The sequence below is a fragment of the Amblyomma maculatum genome, chromosome 1 (genome assembly GCF_055883805.1).
Source record: "Amblyomma maculatum isolate TAMU_Amacu chromosome 1, ASM5588380v1, whole genome shotgun sequence".
NCBI classification, from domain to species: domain Eukaryota; kingdom Metazoa; phylum Arthropoda; class Arachnida; order Ixodida; family Ixodidae; genus Amblyomma; species Amblyomma maculatum.
Genome location: NC_139344.1, coordinates 4,231,896 through 4,249,847, shown reverse-complemented (window position 1 = coordinate 4,249,847; position 17,952 = coordinate 4,231,896).

Below are 17,952 nucleotides of genomic sequence, written 5' to 3'. Positions count from 1 at the left end.
TCGTCCAATTATATAGAGAGGCTTCTCTTATTTGCCTTGCTTACAGAACGCCCACATCGCGGGACTATTTCGGAACTAATAAAAACGTTCAGGCATTTGATTTTTGTTCTCATCTATGTTTTAACAGATAATGTGAGCTTCAAATGTCTGCTATCGCACTAATATCAAAATACCTGCTCAGTTGCCAAAGAGCACTCAGCACTGAGCCTTATACCAAAGAAAAAACGGAAGGGGTCATCGCGTAAGTAACGTGCAATATATGAAATGTAAAGCAATAGAAGTTCCAGATTTAATGTAGCCAAGTGCTCACAAGGTGGTTCGTGCGAAGAACACTAGCTGAAAGAAATTGTTCGCTAGGCTGCTTGTCGAAGCTTTGTAACCCTGGCTTCAATTCGATGTGAAGTTGTGACTAAGGCCAGCTGCCCAGACAGCGGATCTTCAATAAATTCGTGCTGTCGGGTTCCTTTAGGCCCTTTTAGAGAAACTAAAACTGCGTATAGGTACCACAGAAAGTTATAAAAACCATGGTAAAAATTTTCCAGCTTCTCTAATAATATTACCGCCTTTATCATATTGGAATTTCAGAGATGTATCGAATATACAGTATCGAGTAACTGTATCGGAAAACAATTTCGCTTCTGTATCTTGTATCGGTATCGGAAATACAATTTTTCAAGGCATCGAGTATCGGTGTCGAAGATACTTTTTCGAAGTATCTTGACCAGCCCTGGCTCCTAATGCGTCCACATATCCAGTCTCTAAATTCAGTGCGCTGTCGATTCATTGACTGCAGCCGCTCCAGCACAAATCCGTCAGGCTATGGGATTTCTTATTCAAAACCAGTGATTATCAGTACTTAGCATATAATTGGAACGTCCGTTCATGCAGAACCACTCTATGTGCGGTTACAATCAGGCTGTTCTGGTGCAGGATTCCGAGTTCGAATTTTTATCTACCGAGATGTGGGTGGACACCGAAAATCCTATGTGACTCATTGGGGAAGGTTGAATCTATGAAGCATTTCCTCCTATCTTGCATGAAGTTTGCCCTCCACAACAAGCTTTACTTAGGCGCCTCTCTCCAGGTTAGGCTTTCCTTTCTCTCTACAAGTGCTAGCATCGTTTGGTGCGAGCGGCAAAATATTTTCTTTTGGCTCGGTTGGCGGGATTGTCCATGATTACATAATTAAACCTGGTAGGTTGAATTTCTTGCACTTCCAAATTTCTTTGAGATCTTCTTTTTTCTACAAAATGTTGTTTTTACTTTGGTTTAAATGCGCTTCTGTAGTTTGTCATCTCTATATTTTTTTAAATTCCCGCTTTGCGCTACGCTACTATTTTTGCCATAGTCGTATCTGAAACTTTACTTGTATACGCCGTTACACCTTTGCCAAACTCCCATGTAGGTATGTGCCAGGTTTCAAGAGGCAAAGGGGAAGAAAACGAAGTTGGCTCTCGAGCGTTTGCTGATGCCTCCGAGATCACCCTCACGCGCGTGTTTCTCTCCGGCCGTTCCAATCGGCGCGCGCCCCAGCCAAATGTTGTAAGTTTGCAGTTCCTCCAGGCGCCACCAGGCGGCAGTGCGCGCCAATGCGTCGTAAAATCCCTTGATAATTTGAAAGTAGCGACACTCTCCTCCGCGCCGCGCTTTCCTCCTCGATTCTCCTCGCGCGGCGGCGGCGAGCGCTGCGCACGACACGCTTTTTCCCCTTGACGCCCGCCGGCCGGCCGCAGCAGTGAGTGAAGCGCGAGCTTTTGGGCCAGGTCTGCGCTCCAGGAGTGCACGAAATTTTTGAAAAATTGCGAGAAAAGCATTGAGAATGCCGATAGTAAAGTTCATGAATTGATTGGTTTCTTCTTAGAACTGTTTGAATGGGGAATACTGATAAACAAAGCTTTCAGGCGAGTTCTGTGCTACAGACACTTTTTAAGTCTCATGATAAGGTTTTACTTTGTGCACTTAATCTAGTACTGCCTCTGACTTTGTGTTTGTTTTTTTAGAGCGTGAAATCTGTCACCGCGTTAAAACTTCAGAAAACGATCCAGGCTGGTGCTTTGAACTTCAAGATTAGAGAAGGTTAAAGCAGGACTTAGTCTATTTCGCTACTGTCAAGCTATCTCTCTAAGCATAGTATATGTCACGCGATCAACCATGAGATTGGATTATTGGTTAATTGTACATGCATTTCAATCAATTACTGGGCCAAATTAATTGATATTTAGTAAATTGCAATTAAAATCTAAATTTTAGCTGCAACACCGAACCGTATACCGTTGGAAAGCTTAGGCCAAGTGTAATGGCACTGTGCTAGTTAGCGATCCGCGATAATCTGCGTTCATTAGTTAATTTTGTATAAAATCAAATTTTGAGCTGTTCCTTGCTGCTTCGAGGCAAGGAACAGGTTTGCCACGGCAGTCTTGATATGATGCTGATGGAGGAATTAAATAATTTTATGAGTACGTGGCCCCTCACTGACTTCGCGTGTGGTTAAAAGACAGCAGGGTACACTGGGAGAAGTGGTGGGCCCTATTGCCGATACACTGAAGTTCTGGGGCAAGCATGCTGTGGTCTCATGCGCTGTGTAAAAGAGCTTGATTTCATTGAACGCAACAATCAAATAAAAAAATTACAAGGTGCACATAGGTCTTCAACGTGCGGAAATGAGAAAGCATATAACTGCCAATTCATTAACTATCGCTATCCTATCTATCACTATATCTACTAATGCCAGAGACCTATCGTAACTGTCACTATCCGCAACGAACACTATCACCTCACTATCCGGGCCTATTACTATAATTTACTATTATTATCCGTAACAGTCACCATCATTACCTATCACTATTCATAACCATCACTATTTAATCTGATGCCGTCCCATGACCCATTGATATACTTCAATTTTCATTGACTTAAGTTGTCAGTCATATCTCTATTATCTCATAATATCTGACGAGACAACTGTACATTGACTTTTAATTCTTATACTTTCTTGTTTTCTCATAAATGGAGGTGGGAAAAGAGCAAGCCACAGAAATAACTGACTACTATCAGCGCGAGGTTCATGTCTCTGTCGAGGAGGCTTCCTTTACTTCAGGACAGGTCGGTGAGAGAAAATTGATGGAACAGCGTTTGGTCTGTTTCTTTTTTTCGAGTTCGTGTAATATTGGCGGCTCAAACTGGTCTTCAGTGAAATGTAGCTAGAGCATAGAGCGATGAGATAATTACTCAGGCTAGGTGAAAAAAAAAATCTTGCATACAATTGAAATGAGTAATATGTTACAGTGTTAAGAATTGTTGCTCGCAAAATGTTCCCCTATTTTTACATAATAACTATAATCATCATTGATTGTTTAAGTTTCGTAAATACAGAAAATTGATGCAATGATTCCGGCTGATTTGACATCGATGGGATAACTTTTCTCGCAATAAATGAATACGCGGAATCGCGCTTTTAGAGCTCCAGCTTTCAAAGCGAAGGTAACCTGCCAACGCCTAGTAGTCACGGTCAAAGTGAAGCGTGTGTGATCATATGAACACCTCCTGCACATTGGCCGTATCCCTGATAAAACGAACGCATATTTTTTAACCCACGCGTGCGTCGAAGCATGGCAAGACACATTCAAGAATTGAAAAAAAAAAAAAATGCCATACGACCTAACTAGTGCAGATTACCCGCAACACCTCGGGCTTACTTGCCAAAGTTTTTCAGGGCCAGCATTCATTGCTCCCGAGTAACCGACGCACACTACAAGTAAAAGCTGGAAAGGCTAGCTCCTCTACAAGCCCGAATTTTGATTTTTAGTGAAGGAGGCCAGGGATCCTAGCATAATCGCGACAAATGCAATCGAGAGACTGTAATTTTCCAGTTATTTCTGACAGCAAAAAGCAGATTATAGCGCCCTGTTTCTGACTGTACAGAAGTCGGAGCGTGTTAAATGATGGAGCCTTGGAGCCTCGCAGAATATTCAGCATGCTGCAGAGGACAACCTTATTTTTATACAATGAACATGCTGCCGCCGCAAAAATATTGAGCAGCAAGCAGGAATAAAAAACGCAGCGTCAGGTGACGCGTTATTACGGGGAGTGAGAAAGGCACTCGACGTCGCAAACAACTCTGTTGTTTCTAGGAATAAACGTCTTTCGACTAATCTTGTGAATCCATTGACTCGTGCGCAAGCCGTCACGCTTGCCTTGAGATATCATGAATACCGCATAACCATCTTCAGGTCGCTTGCTGCAGTTGTACGCGCAACAGCACGGCATAGAGCTTGCACGCTGCAATATTCGCTCGCCGAGACTGGGAGAAAAATGGCGCGAAGGAAAAAGAAAACACAAGGAAAACGCCGGACGCGCTTCGGTTTCCAATGGCAACGGCAGGGAGACCAATCGTCGCTCAGGAAATCGGGCGGAGAGCCGGCCTTCAGCGAAGGGGCGCGCAAGGGGCGAGGAGGAGGCGAGATAGTAGCGCGGCGGCGGCAAAGTTCAATCGTTGGCGTAACTTTCAAAGTATCAAGGGGTTTCAATGCGTCGATGCATCGTCCAGCCCACTCGCGGCGTATCTCCGCTGGCGGTTCTCTCGTTTTTTGCGCGTATACATTGACGAACGAGCGTGTCACGCAGCCTTTCATTTTTAGCTGGTTTTCCAGCAAAAACTGACCGCAAAGTGTGTTCGAAATGTTTCACAATTTAAGTGTTGTGTTTATTACCGAAGCGGAGGGTTGATGTTCTTGCTGCCTTCACATAATGCGTTCCGTTCTACTTAGAATTTACGCATTGTGCTCGTGTAGATAGTTTTCTTTGCTTGTGAAACAGTTACTCGTCAAGACTACCTCGTGTAGGTGGTAGTCTTTGAGTGCCTAACGGTCACTCGTGAAGCCGGCAGTCAATCAACGTTACGAGCGTATGCTCGAGTGGTCAAAGGCATGCATGTTTCTCAGCTGCAAGGTCTTGTTGCAGTTTGGTGAACTGATGAGACATTCGTTTTCCTCCCCATTTTTAATCCTAAGGCTTCTGAGCTTGCTTGCAAATATAACAAATTGCAGTGGAGCGTACATCGTTACATTCCATGTGTAGCGTACATGTCGCAAGCTTATGTTGCTTACTTCGAGAGGTGCTCTCTTCTAGCTTTGTGCACCAAGAAAGGACCACGCCACTGAAACAACGAAGATAATCAAAGGAAAGTTGCTTAGGCCACAGCTAATCAACGCAGGAAAAATAGTAATTGATCAAGCAGCTTACCGGAAAAAAAGAAATAAAACCTGCTGAGCAAGATAGGAGCTGCGTGTTTAGTTTGCCTGTTTTATCTTTGCGAATAGAAAACTACGCAAGTAGTCATCATGTGGTGATTGAACTTTGTAAATAAAGAAATGTCTAACAAAACTTGAAGTTGGGCTAGATGGTGCATTGTAACTTGACTGAAGATAAAGCGCACGGGAAGACACACACAAGAGAAGAAGCGTGTCCTGTGTCTTCTTCTCTTGTGTGTGTCTTCCCGTGCGCTTTATCTTCAGTAAAGAAATGTCTGTGTGTACTTCTTGATTGTGCTTGCCCATATTGTTTTTCTCTTTGTCCACCTCATGAGCTTTGTAAATAAAGAAACATGTACGTCTTTTTTAAATTGCTCACAGTGTTTGCCTCGTAATTTTGTTCAGAAAGTGGCTAGTATCATTACAACCGGCGGAGGTTTAGTGCCAAAAATGTTCTGATAAGTTTCGCATATCATTGAAAGGTAATGAAAAATTGCTAAATAGTGTGGCAGGCGTGTATGATAGTGCCATTCGATAGTCTAATCATAATTCGTTTGAATTAACCCATTTGGTCGGCTTGGCCCTCTGCGTGTATAGGCATAGGAGTAAAAATTAAAAATAAAAGCACTGCACCCAGTCTGTAGGATATGCAAACAAGTGAAAACAAGAAATAAGCTGAAACTCGCGTGATAATATCGCACATTTATGCTATGGCGGGCCGCGTAGTTTACAAACGAGGTAATAGCTTCTCCTCACTTTCGATCGCATAAGCTGATCCGTTTTTATCGGGATCACTTCCGAAAACCTCGCATATACTCATATGACGGCAGAGGTGCCTGAACATGCCCCGATTACCCTCAACCTTTATCGAACCTTTTTTTATTACGCAAGCTTGCCGTAAGGCATATTATAAAAACACATGTAAATTGGTTCAGTAAGGACTCTATCGAACTTGCGTGCTTACGATCTTCCAAGGCTGCTTTAAAACCGTGCGAGAAAAAAAATAGCTATCGTGACATGCATCTAAGTAAGCAATAATCATGTGGCTGTGGCGGAACCATTTAGAGAATTGCATTCGTGCGATGGATGTTTATGTAAGTCGCCGCACTCATAAATACTGTATTTAGCGAGTTAATGAACCTGCAAATGTACGGCATGTATATACACACTGACTAAAAAAAAAAGTTAAATTAAAACAAGAAAGCGCAATGTACAAGAAAGACTAATAGTCAACATTGCTCAACTCCCAAGCCTATTCCTAGCGCATGCAAGGAGGACGACGATGTGAATGACATGGAAGTGTGTTTACAAATGCCGACTCTTTTGACTGCGCGCCTTTCTAGCTCCTTCAAGCACTTTCACCTTAGGAACAATATTATCGGCAACTATACATAGTGAACTAAAAATTAATTTCTAGCTCACTTTACCGCCAACGAAAGTCATAGAATTTCATATTTAATAAGAACTCAATCTTTTAGTAATTGTAACATGTTCCCATAGTGCGCTGCCAACTTGTTTTCGCCTGCTCGATAAAAAAGACTTTTGACGTCTCTCTTATCTTACATGCGTAGCCAAGGTCATTCACAGGTTAAAATATACATGAAGGCCAGTAAGAATGCTCTCATTTTTTTCTCTTTGCTCCCTAGGAGAGACGCATGAGTGCAGATGCAAATTAGCGTTCTCCACGATCGCTTGCAGCGAAATTTGCGCGATCTGCTTATGTTTTATTAATATACTGGAAATTTTTTTATTCGAATGCGCGTCACTTATTATGCTTATTTTACACCCCTCATTGCCGATTCAACTTTGGGACATTAAACTCCATGTACCACATATACTTAAATATCCTGCTCAACCAGAGCTACGTTGTATGTGGATATTTAATTCTTGTGTTAATGACCTTCAAAAAGAAAATTTAAGACTATGAGAAATAACGCTGCGGGACTGCCCGGATCATAACGGTGTTACTATAGAACGGGTGTTGAAAAATCCCTCAAAACTCGCGAAAGTAAAAACTAAGAAAATCTATTTTGCAATTAATTCCGCGTGCCTGTTATATCGGCCATATCGCGCTGGATTAACCGCTCAAGGTAATTACAATTACCCTCACAGCAGCTTATTCTTTTTCTGTGTGAATATATGCACGGGCAGTACTGCAGGTGAATCGAACTAGTGCAGCTTCCCTGCGGAATTATACGCACACGGAATATCGCGTCTAAACTTCTTATAACTTGATAGTATATCAAAACGGGCACGAGCTGCAGGCGTTTATTGTTACTGCTATCTTCGTCGTGGCACCGAAAAGTAATCACGACAATTAAGGATTGCAAACGAACTCATCTAGTTGCAGTGCAGAAATGTAACGCATGTTAATCCGTCACCGAAGTCTACTTGTCGCGCTCAACACCGCTTCCCTTCGCTCTCACCTTTATCCGACCGCAAGAAACATGTTAAAACAAATGCCATTTTGTTTTTTGCGCGTGCAATCAACCGCACCACAGATTGCGGAAATATCGGGAATTATGCCCGAAAACGCAGCAAGCGCCGTGCATCCAATGCAGACGGTTCAGGCTTTTGCCTACACCACGAAAGTCACTGCTGTCGCCAGCGCCGCCGCATCTCCACTGACGTCACGGGCTGACGCTTGTCTATAGACCAACACCGATCTGTGACGTAAGCACAATGCGGTGGCGCTTCTATCGCCAGCGTGGTCCGACTGGGGGTGAAAAATAGGCTTAGCGCCCATAGGAATACACTGAAGCGAAATATTCCAAAGCAGATTTCTAATTTCACGGGTCATCTGTGATGTCGTTATTCGGCACAGATCCAACCATAAACGCCCTGGAATAGACCGTGGAAGTGTGAAATCTCATACCAAGGCAAAGTATTTTTAAAACACCGCGAAACGTACCGCGATGCGAGTGAGAGGGCGACCCATAGAAGCCGTCGAGCGTTTTGGATGACTCACGATATCTGTCGGTGTTGACATGGGTGGAGTACGAAGAACTGTATCTAGGAGCGCGTACGTGAGCGCGTGCTCGAGAGCTCGCTCGCGCTGACTTTTTTGAAGCCTACCCTACTGAAAATATTGTACAAGGCTCTGCGTGGTTATCTGTGCATGGTTATCGACCCGCACAGCGCGAGAATGTGCGAACAAGAATGAGCGAACGAGAATGCGCGAACGAGAATGCGCGAACGAGAATGTGCGAACGAGGATGTGCGAACGAGGATGTGCGATAAGAGGACGCGTGATAAGAGGACGCGCGATAAGAGGACGCACGATGTGTGCACGGTGGGAGAACGTGCAACGTGCTCACGGCGCGAAGGCGTGCACACTGTGAGGACTTTTGTACCCGTGTGTGTGCGGCAAAATTTGTGCATAGCTATCAACATTCAGAGTGCATGGATGTGGGCACTCAAGGCCCCAATATAGTCCGATGTAACGCGCGCGTGCGCACGTCGGCGAAAAACCGAGGTCTACAGTCCAACGGCACGGCGTGATGAACGTAGCGAGCGCGAGCCGACGCGGCCTAACGTCGCCGACGCGCAAATAGAATCTCGCCTATTTCTCGCCGACCGCGTCAGCCGCGTCGGCCACACATTCTAGCATTCCTCACGCGCAGTGAAGATGGCGGCTTGCATGTAGACAGAGACCATGCTAAAACCACGCGCACATTTCAGACACTGTTGCGGAAAAGCTGCTAGAAGGAATTCGAGGGCGGCCCTGCATCTATGATACCAAGCGGATTGACTCTACAGAGACGTTCAGAGGAAAGAAAAATGGCTGCGATGCAAACTGTCACTAGTGCGGCTGGGCACAGCTGCGTTCTTCGCTGTGGTGCGTGTGCCATGCTCGTTTTAATGCATTGCTCTAGGTGGTGTAACGATGATGTTGTTTCACTTATCTGCAGTACATTCATAGGAAGAATACCAAAAACTGCGGAAGCGACTTCGCATATTGTGACCGGTACACGCCGGAATCGAAGGTCGTACTCGATTTGGCCTCAAGGAACGTCAGTGGCTCAGCAACCAGGGAATTCGCGAAATTTATGGAATTCTACAGGAACTGCGGCCAGCCGAGAAAGTGATCCTCATTACTGTGTAATCTCTAACTCCTCTGTAATCGTACATATACTTAAATTTTGATTAGTTTTCAGTAAAACACGCACATATACAATCATCGTTCCATCTGTAGCCGGCGGCGGCGTGGGCTCAGGCCGTTGCTGGGCTGGACGTCTCCACAGCTGGCTGTAAATGCCTTGTGCCATTTGAACATTTGCAGTAAACACATTGCGTCATTGCCTTGATCACAACAGTATTTAGTGCCTTGATAGGCTGCAGCCAGGTCCCTGTAGGTGCCCTGTCGTCTGCTCGAAAATGCACCCCGAAAACGTACCAGCCCTCGAGGGCGTCTTGTGCGCAAGCGCACCGCGGCATCGGGCACACCAGCCGCGCCAGACTCTAGAAGCGGCAGTTTTTTGACGCGCCCGTCGTAGCCGACGTGCCGTGGCTAACGTCGCAGACTTAGCCAGTCGCGTTGAAAACGTCGGACTATATTGGGGCCTTTAGTGCAAGGAATGAGTGCACTCTGAAGGTGCAAGACATTAGTCTGATCTCAGACGATGAGACATTCAGCATGGGAATGCTACCATGCTATGGTGATACTCTGCATGGTTGCAAGGCTCCTACATCACACCTCATGTTTGTGTTGTGCATAATACTAATATGCCAGCTTTAGGCCTTGTGCAAGGCCTCAATCAGTTTCTGCTACAGTTATGACACAAAATGTTTTGCAGAAATGATGCTCTCCATGAGACGAGTCTCAAGTGCAAAGAATGCAAGCTTCCAAAAGATACATGTGGTCACCTGGATTGGCTTTATTGGCTGATACACTGTGGTCACAAAACATCTGCTTTCGGTCCACCAGGTTCGAGCTTGGATGCAGGTTTCCTTCTTCAGCTGCTCTTGGCCTGTTGGATTCGAGCTTGGATACAGGTTTTCACTGTGCGACGTCTGCAAAATGCAAAAAAAAAAGCCGGACTATATTCCAAAATCCGAAAATTCAGCTGTCTTTACAAGACATTCTGAGAAAGGGGTAATTAGGCGCTCTATTTTTAATTGATAACAATTCAAAAAGGTTCGATTCTGAACTACAGAAATATAACGAACTGACACAAGAATACAGGCGTTCAGCATCAGTCCATCACAAAATCTAATACCTTAGTCGAACAGATATTTCAAGGGTCTTTGAACCATATCCTATCAATCAAAGACATCTGAGCACTGCTTCATGGAAAGCTACAATAACTAGAGTGAACAGAGCAGTGCAAAACCGGAGATTTAAATGGACTTTGAGAAATAGAAGTGTGCATTCTAGGATATGGCTTAGCACACAGGGCTAGGAATAAAACCAAACCTGAAATGAAAGATTATGCAATTCTACATATATGATCATAGAAGAAAAACAAAATTTCATACAGAACAGTATGGAAAGTATATCATCATTGCAACTTGTACAAAAACAGTTGATAACACATCTTCAAAAGTGCACGAGTATTACTTGAGCCCAGCAGCGAATTATCAATGGCAATAGCGGGGTACAAGAGCTTAGTGAGATGATGGAATCTTTCAATGGTGATCGAGAATGCCATGTAGAAGTGGCACAACTCTCCCCAAGTTTACTAAAAGCTCAGTTAGGATTCATGACGGCCCCTCAGCCTTCCTTCCAATAAGGTCGAGAAATACCCTAACCATCCGAGGCAGTGGAAACAGTGCATAGGGATCAGGTTAACTGATATTCACAAACATGCCTTGACTAACACCTTTACTCCAAGCGGTTCTCGAGGCCCTTTTTTTTTTAAATGAAGCTCCACTTGAATTGCTCCTCGAGTGCATGAGAAAACAGAGCATCTATAAGTGGCAATGGCACTACTACGGGGACACCTAGACTTCCACTTGCACACATGGGGCATCGCAGCTTTCACACACTGTGCAGACTTCGTTCTACTGCATACCAAGCCTTTCATGAAAGTGGATATAATAAGGATTCACAGACCCACTCTCTGAAGCATTGGCTCCGAGAACCTCAATCTGACTCGAAAATACTGAAATATCGTTTCAAGTATGACCAAGAAAAGCCTCCTAAGTTTCTGCGGCTGACGTTGAGCATGGATAACTATCGTCAGTTGCAGATTTCAATGCTGTAGTTGATCATCGCATTACGCTACTGTGGTGTAAACACATTTCAAGTCATCACCAGATACCTTAGCAACATTTCAGAGCACGCCGAGTGCCAAGTTGCAGAAAGCATTTGATGGCTAACAGCAAATGAAACATGTGCAGTGGTGGTTTCTGTGAACCACTGTGGACAGTGGTGCAATCGTGGGGAATGTCATATTGTAAATAGGAAGACAGCGAGGTACCGGAGGTGCAGTTGTGCCATGGAACACCTGTGCTGCACACATCAATGGCTTTCTGATTGCCTCAAATATACTTGTATGTCTAGATGCAGTGCTGAAGGGGGGGAGGGTCAATTCTGTCTTTTTAGCTGTGGAGAGATATTTGCAGTTGGTGGAAGGCATGGCTTTTCAAGTGCACTTAAAATTAAAGCTCCTAGCTTGCTTGGAAACAGAAGCGGCATTTGCTTCTGGAAAGACAAATTTGTTGGCTTGGGTGCATGCACTATAACATGCTTCTTTGAACCTCACATGTGCTCAACGCTCGCCGCTGAGCACTCAGAGGGCAAATATGCAACTAGGTCACTAGAGTTCACAGCAGTTCGAGCAGTTCTCAATGCCTAAATCCTGTTCTACATGAGCCATATGTCACTGGCAGTGAATGTTGGTAGATGTGAATTGCTTTCAGCCATTTTTCACAGCTGCCTTGTTCATGCAGTGTGCAAAACATATTTTACTAGGCTGTGACTTTTTTTTTAACGTCCAAAAGCGACTCAGGCTGTGAGAAATGCTGTAGTGGAGGACTTCAGAAATTTCAACCACCTGGAGTTCTTTAATGTGCACTGATGTCGCACCGCACATGGGCGCCTTGCTTTTAGTCTCCATCGAAAAGCGGCCGCCACAGCCTACTAGCCTGTGACTCGACTCTTGAGGCAGCTTGTGGATGCTGTTCACAAGGACTTGACATTAGAAAATGAGCATGTTACACGTAGTGGCATGCACTTTCCGGGCCAAATTTTGGCCTTATGGCCCATTCAGTTGGGGGGACGAGAGCAGAGGTGCCGAGCAGTACAGAGAAGTACAGGAGCACGCCGAGCGAGGGTGTAATTTTCCTCCCACGGGAACGCTCTCTGCGTGTCGAGAGCAGTACGCCACGACCATTGTGACCACGCTTCCCTCCCCAGCATTCTCCGCCTACTCGCTGTAGCAGCAGTTGCAACCCGAGGAGAAGCAAACACTTCATGTAGAACTGCTTTGCATGCCTTTGTTCTCACAGCGCGGCGATCTGCCTCCTTTGGCCCTTTCGATGCCAGCAGTGACTCTCAAACCTGAGCAATGCTTTGCAGCCACCATTTAGAGCGTCACTGACTCGAGAAAAGAAAAAAGATGGTGCGGATACACCGCTTTATGTCATGTGACTTCCTCTACACTCGCTTTAGATGAGGGAGCAGCCGGGAGTGCATTCAGGTGCTCTCAGCAAAGGAAAAGACCTCCTCCTCTACCATTGGAAGCCAGTGATTCTACTCCTGCTCTACCACTGGAGGGCACCCGCTTGTCTGAGAGCACTTTCTAAGTGCTCTCGAGGGCGCCTGCTCTCCCACTCGAATTCGCCATAAGTCTTGCCCCGTATGCCACTTGTGCTGTCTGGAGTGGAGAAATATTTCTGAAGGGTAAGTCGGAGGAAATGCTGAAAAGCATTCAAGAATCTGAACTGAACCTTAAGTAGAGAAAAGACTGTTTTCTGCACTTTATGGAGCTGAGGTAGCGTCGAGTGGAGACATGTTTTTGAATTCGGCCACAAGGGTAAAATTTGAATTAACTATTCCACACGCAAAACACTCATGTCCTAATGTCAAGTCCTCTGAACATTCAGAAGCAAACTCGATATTCACAGGCTAACAGAACATGTTTCCCAGGCTGCATGAAAAGGCAGCTGTGAAAAACAGCTGAAAACGCTTAATTTTAGGCAAAATGTCGCTGCTGCTGTGATATTGTTCATGTAGAACATGACATATGCATTGAGAAATGCTGTGAAATTTAGTGACCAAATTTGTTTATTAAGATTTGATTTGAAGTTGCTGCTACACTTGATCTTTGAGCTTGCAGGGCTCAGGGGAGAGGGAAGAAAATATGCGTGCTTCTTCGCTACATATACACCCAAACCAACAAATTCAACTCGCTGATTTCAGTTTCCAAACAAAGCTTGGAGCCACAATGGTCACTGCACTTGAAAAGCCATGCCTTCTGCCTACCGTGAATATCTCTCCACAGAACAAGTGAACCAACCACTTTGACAGCACCGTGTGTCCGAAGAGCACATAGTACCCTGATGTGACAAGCAAGCCATTGATGCCTGTAGCACAGATGTTGACATTGTTCACAAGGCTCAATCGCGCTACTAGTGGCCCCAGCTTCCTTTATACGTACTTGCTAAGACCAAAAATGGGAAGACTGCAAAAATGGAGGGGGGGGAGGGGGGGGGGGGAGGCAGCATTTGTGTACAAAAGGGGGAGGTGGCTGCTACTTTCAGGCAGTGTCGGATGCGTCCTAATCTAAACATCCTAAGCATAAACACATGCAGCAGCAAGCATGCAATGCATGTCTAAAGGTGTGCGTCCGTCGAGATATCTGCAGGCCGCCAGCAAATGTTCTCACTACGTCTCTATAGCCAACGCAAAACTGATCTGCATGCCCACCACCAGTTTTCTCTCAGTACCATCGGAGCGCTGTTTAAATTTTTTAATGCAAAACCATAACTAGCCCTTTTACACGTAATTTCATCCGTGACCATCGTTGGCTGCGTTGGTTCCGAAAAAAGAGCAATCACGCCATTGCTGAGCATAGAGCAGCTTAGTAACATAAGGCATGTGGCTGAGCTCAATAAGAAGGGTCAGATAACATGACATTTGGGCAAAGCCTTTAACCTCAAGTACACTGAGTGGCTGCCCTTAGCTGAGATCGAAAGCGAAGCCAGCACAGCATCTATATCTACTGTGGCTGCATTAGCTGTGCATCGCTGCCTACAAGAAACCCAGTACACCAACTGTTTTCGCAGCCAGCGACACCTACTCTTGCTCGGCTAAAGTCTGCTTTGATTGATTTCCTGCTTAGCCAATGATGCCGATGGTGCTAGTGTGGCCTCTGATGGAGATGCTCGAAATTATAATGCCACTGCTGATTTCTCGGTGCTGGTTCCGCAAAAGCCATTCTTTGCAGGCAGAAGCCCCTTATCGGAAGATTTAGGGCAGTGATCGTGCAATCAGAAAGTTTGGTCAAACATCTGAAGTCTTCTAAAAAATCGGAAGGGTTGGCTGCAGGTATGTACGCAACATGCCTTCCCCACAGGTGTGTCCTTGTCTGTGGAAGCCACCAAGCAGAGCAAACTTACTATTAGTCCTCAAATTTGTACCGTAGCTCAGCACTAAGTAGGTTCTGAAACACTGCTCATATACAGCGACAACTTAAAATGTGCAGCACCACAGAAGTATGTGATGATCAACTACAGCACTGGAGTTAGTGATAGACCATGATTATGCATACTTGGTGTCAGAAGCTGGGATGTTAGGAGGGATGCCAAAGCCATACCCAGAAAAAATAATGTGCTAGAAGTTCTAAGTTAACCAGGGTTGACCTGGGCTGTCACTCAGCCAATGCTTCAGAGAACAGATCTGTGCATACTCACTGTATCCACTTTAGTAAAAAGCTTGTAAACCTGCAGTACAAAGCCCACAGAGAGAGCAAATGATAAGATGTCAAGTGTTTGCAAGTTGAGTGCCAGTCTATGAGCCCTCAAGGTCACATAACTGCCAATAAATGAAAAGCAGGCATTCAGGGCTACGTGGAGTTGAAGTCAATGTATTCTTATGAAGTGAAGATTTCATGTCACTATACTCAATCTCACAAGCTGTCTGCTGCACCTGGCCCATTCGAGATCATAGATTATAGTAGGTAATTGTGCTCTTAAGTGCCTCTCACCCCTTGAATTGGCCAGGGTGAAAGTAGGAGCACAATGACCTACTTGGACCCTTTGCAAAACTCAATGCGTCACCTATATTATATAGCAAAATCCTTGTGGGAGAATATTTTTGCACATCTTGGGTGCACAGTCACGTGACACATGGGTGATGTAGCCTATATGTCACATACACATATCTCCTAGATTTTTTTTTTTTTACAGAGGCATGCTGCTCAGTCAAAAGACGCGATGCGCGGGAGTGTAGTGCGCACCGATTCTGTGCGTTTGCAATTTTTTGTTTTCGTTCTGTTTCTTCCGATAGTTTGGTGAAACGGCTGATATGCAATGCGATGCGGGATTCTGGAGTCGTGAGTCTGTTTTTTCGCAGCATGTCGCCGGGATGGTGCGTTTGCTTTCTGCAGTCTAAAAAAAATGTGCAAGAGTACTTGCTGTGTGCGGGGCTGCATATATATTGAGTACCAGAGTGAGAGTTATTTGCACACACGCATGCCCATACGTGCCCATACACATGCAGTTTTGTAGTGGCGCAAAAAAAAGTAATTCTGTCAAGACAGAGCATCTTCTAAAGGGCACGTAAACTTTGACGTCTGGATTAAGCAATAGAATTATGCATGATGTTTCACATAAGGTTTGCTTTATGGGGTTTAACGCCCCAAAGCGACTCAGGCTTGTATCACATGGGGGGCTTAACTCAAGGTACAAAACCGGCCCATGTCCGGACACAGAGCAGTCAAACCTTCGGTGCTACAAAAAAAAGAAAAGGCAAGCATGCACACTGCTCTGTGCTTTGCCGAGGCAGCTCCAAGCTATCACTCACTTGAAACCGTGCTGCCTGCGTTGGCCAGCCTGCCCCCCCCCCCCCCCCCCCTCGTTCATTCATTTTTTCCGCACTGCTAAATAAAAAAAAAAGAAAGCATGCATACTGCTGTGCATTTAGCTCGCAGGACAGCTAGACTCCCCTCCCATTACCTCCAATCCCCCTTCCCACCCGCCACTCATTTTAAAGGACAGCCAACATCCCAGCACCCTTGCGTCCTTCCCGCGCAGACCAGGCAACCCTTTTCTCACTCCCTCCCAGTAGAATGAAAAAAAAAAAAAAAAGCCCATGCAGGACATGCAGGAGTGACATAGCCACGTCACTTTTGTTTCAACAACGTTTGGGCTGCTTTGACCTGAGCAGCAGTATAGGGAGCGCTCAAGATTTGATTGCTTCTGTGCGCAGCGCGTTAGAGCACAGGGCTCGATCGGCCACCTTTGTACCTTAAGTTAAACCCGTTGTGTGAAACGATAGTGCGGGAAAATTGTTGGTTCATAAGCTAAGCCACATCTTTTATGAATTTAAAGCTTAACTTCAAACACCAACGTTTATGTGCCTTTAGAAGATGCTCTCAGTCTTGACAGTTATTTCTTTTCTGCCACTGCAAAACAGCATGTGTGTGGCGTGCGTGTGTGCAAGTAACTCATGCACTAGCCTTGCATGTTTTCATTACAATGAGGAAAACAAATGCACAATCCCTGCAGCGCACTGTGAAGAAGCAGACTCTTGACTCCGTGTCCTTGCATTGCTCGAATACCACCAACGCCACTAAACCACCGGAAGAAAAAGAATGAAAGCTAAGCAAAAGATAGCAAACGCACAGAATCGGCGCTCACTCTAAATTCCCTTGCATCATGCTTTTTGACTGAGCAGCGCTTCTCTCTCAAGGAAAAAAAGAATACAAACTCCACAAGATATGTGTACGTAACACATAGGCTATGTCACTGATGTATCACGTGATTGTGCACTGAAGACATGCAAAAATATCCTCCCAATTCCCTTTGGGGAAGAAGTTGGGTGCAATGCTGAATATTTCTGTATCAAACCTCATGTTATGCACGAATCTGACGACGAGCATGCCTTCACTATTGAAAACCAGAAGGGCAGAAGTGGGGGGGGGGGTTATGAATTTTGTTACCGAGTGGAGCAGGTAATGGATGTGGTCACTGTCACAAGAAATGTCTCCTGGCAGCCACCTATTTCTGCCCCCAAAACAGGTTTGGCCGCCACAGTGAAGGGGTTTGCGCTGAGCAGAGAAGCATTGCAGAAATATTCTTCCAGAAAAACCCCATACTTCATTCATGGTCTATGATTACATATGGCATAGTATTATCAATAACACTCCCCTGTTTTCTCTTTTCACTTTACATACAAATTATATTCGCACTCAGTTTAGCTACCAAAAAAAGTGCAGGGGGGCCTTTTAGAGAGGAAATTTGTCAGAGCTGATTTATAAGAAAGCAGCCATCAACGGGTCTAGTTGAAGACAGGAAGACCAGAAAAATAACCCTCCAGAAAGGTCTTCAAGGAGTTCCAATTTGAGAAAAATTTATTCACAGCAGTTTTGCATAAATGTGTGAAATTTAGGAAAACAAAGACAAACATGCTGAAAAAAAGAAAAATTAAATAGGGACAAGAGAGGTGGCAACTGCGAAAAAGAGAGCCACCTGTAACCATGGTCTGGACGCGTATATCCGATCCCAACAAACGGATGCGACGCGAGGGGGAAAACGA